Raw genomic sequence first — 2642 nt, forward strand, 5'->3', positions numbered from 1 at the left:
TTTTGGATCATATTTTTCTTTTCTTGGACATGTCGTTTAGAGGGGACACATTGATCCTTGGATTTTTGTGGATTTTTAACTTTATTCTCTTTTTCTTTAGCATCCAATTTTCTTCTATTGGCCATGGTATGAGTGTATGAAGGTAAATGGGGTGGAGAGTGCATGGATGGTGAACGTGGAAGGAATTCAAGGATGTGTGCCCTTGTTGATCTTTACTAGGACCATGAGGAGATGAAGTGGAAAACATGGATATGGTAGATGGATGTATGTAGGGACCCAAAATGGAAGGAAGGGATGAAGGATTTGACTGTGGAACATAATGGCCTAGAATGGATGGAAGGGAGGTAGGAATGGAATATGGATATAAGGTCCTAAAATGGACTTGGAAGATGAAGGATGGGAATTTTTAAGTTTGGAAGGAGGAATTTTGGATTTGGAAGAGGTGGAAGGCATTCCAACATCTTGAGACATTATTGTTGTAACAGGATACTTATTATTTTCAATACAAGATGCGAGGATTGGATAGGTGTGATAGGGTCATGTGGAGGATTAGGATCGCAAGGGGGATTATGAGGGATAATAAGATCTTGAGATGGAGTAAGATCATGAAAGGAAAATGAAGGGGGGCTTTGATCTTGACTGAAAAGAGGATCATGTAATAGAATGAGTGGATCATGAGATGGAATGGAATTATGAGATGCAATGATTTGATCTTGACATGGAGGAATATTTGTGGATGGAGTGTTAGATTATGGTGACTGATCAAGAAAGTATTGTACATACTTCATAAATAGTGGGGTTCGGGCCGTGGCCGACATGGTAGCCGACATATTATGGCCGACATGTTATAACCCTAAAGCAGTTTAATACTTGTATAAAAGGGTTTAGGGTTGGGTATTTTTCATTATGTTGTGATGTGAAATTGGTTCTTGCAGCGGTATTGAGCTGTAAGGGATTACGGATTGTAATCAGGTTGTAATCACTGGATTGTAATAAGATCGAACTTGCTATTTTGGTGGACGTAGCCCAGGGATTGGGTGAACCACGTTAAATCTTGGTCCCTTGTGTTCATTTCTGTGTGATCTATTATTTTTTGTTATTGGTTATATTTGCATGTAGTTTTTATTTATGTCCGTGGTTTATCCTAACATGGAGTGGAAGGAACTTTGTCATGAGATGGAGTGGAATCGGTAAGGTGTGCAGTACATGGAATGTCTTGATCTTGATTAGGAAGGGAATTAGGAGATGGACTCGAAGGGATAAATGGAACTTGAGGGATAAGGCAAGGATGGGATGGAGAAATGCTCAGATACAGAGGAGACAAGGAATCTATAATGTCATGCTTTAGAGGAAGATATTGAGATGGAATTGGGGGTATGAGTTTGGGTGATTGGCTCACTTTATCTTGTTCTTTACACTTAGCCAAGAATAATGAGAAATACCCATTACGAGGTGGGGATGGTATTTTTGGAGGATGAGGATTGTGGGAAGGTGGAACTATGGTTAAGGGATTGCATGGAGGGTTGTGGTTGGATGGGACATGAGGACTATGGTCTTCAAAACATGGAGGAAGAGGACACATGGCATGGAAGGTGGACTCTTTCTGTTGACTTGCTAAGAGATAATTCTTTAGTTGCTCCATTTCCTTGGCAAGGTCATTTGTGTTGGAGGAATTGTGTGGGCTATGAATGGAATTGTATGTAGTTGAAGGATAATGAGGTGGATTTCCCTTGTCAAAGGTAGAAGAATGATGAACATGAGATGGGTTAGAGTTGGATATGAAATGTTGAGGATGAATTTGATATGTAGGTTGAATAGAAGGTAGAATTCCATATTGTCGTGCAAGATTGTCAACCATTTGATTAAGCCAATTTGGATCCATAGATGTTAGATGAAGAGTGATGAAAGATTTGAGGATGGATGGAATATGAAACTAGGACTAGGAGCAATTATGGACTTGATTTGATTTGAATAGATTGGACTTGATATTGATTTATTGAATTTTATTTGATTTGATATTGAATTTGATTGGATGAGGGTTTGATTTGATTTGATAAAAACTCTATGATATGGAAAACAAGTGAATGTGGTATTAGAATTAAAGTTCAATGTTGATGACAATGCTCCTATGTCCAAAGTAGAAGATGCGATGCAAAGTTGAATTAGAAGAAGATGTGAATGAAATTAGAAAGATTGATTATGGATGAAGATTGATAAGGAATTGGATTAGAATGATGATGATTTGAAGGATTGAATTAAGAATGCATTATGAGATTGATGGAGGAAATTGGATCTGGATGATGATGAAGCATGACTAGGATGAAGATTATGAATTAGATTGAATGACAAGGGAAGACGAGGAAAGGATTTGGATGAATAGAGATGATTAAGACGTCAAGCAATGGTTTGAATGATGAAGACAAGAGATGTATGAGGGTGATGACTTTGATGGAAAGAAGAAGTGACATGGAATGATGTGGACAACTTGACTAAGGGGATTTAAACCAAGACTTTTTTTGTTGTTTTTGAAATTGTTTTTGATTTTTTTGATTTTTGAAGTTTTTATGATTTTTTTTGGAATTTTAGGTTTAAGATGCAAAATCAAACAAGGAAATATGTACAAGGCAAGTGTGTTTCAAACA

This window comes from Cupressus sempervirens, chromosome 6, assembly GCF_028749045.1.
Source record: "Cupressus sempervirens isolate cs-2001-9-10 chromosome 6, ASM2874904v1, whole genome shotgun sequence".
NCBI lineage: Eukaryota > Viridiplantae > Streptophyta > Pinopsida > Cupressales > Cupressaceae > Cupressus > Cupressus sempervirens.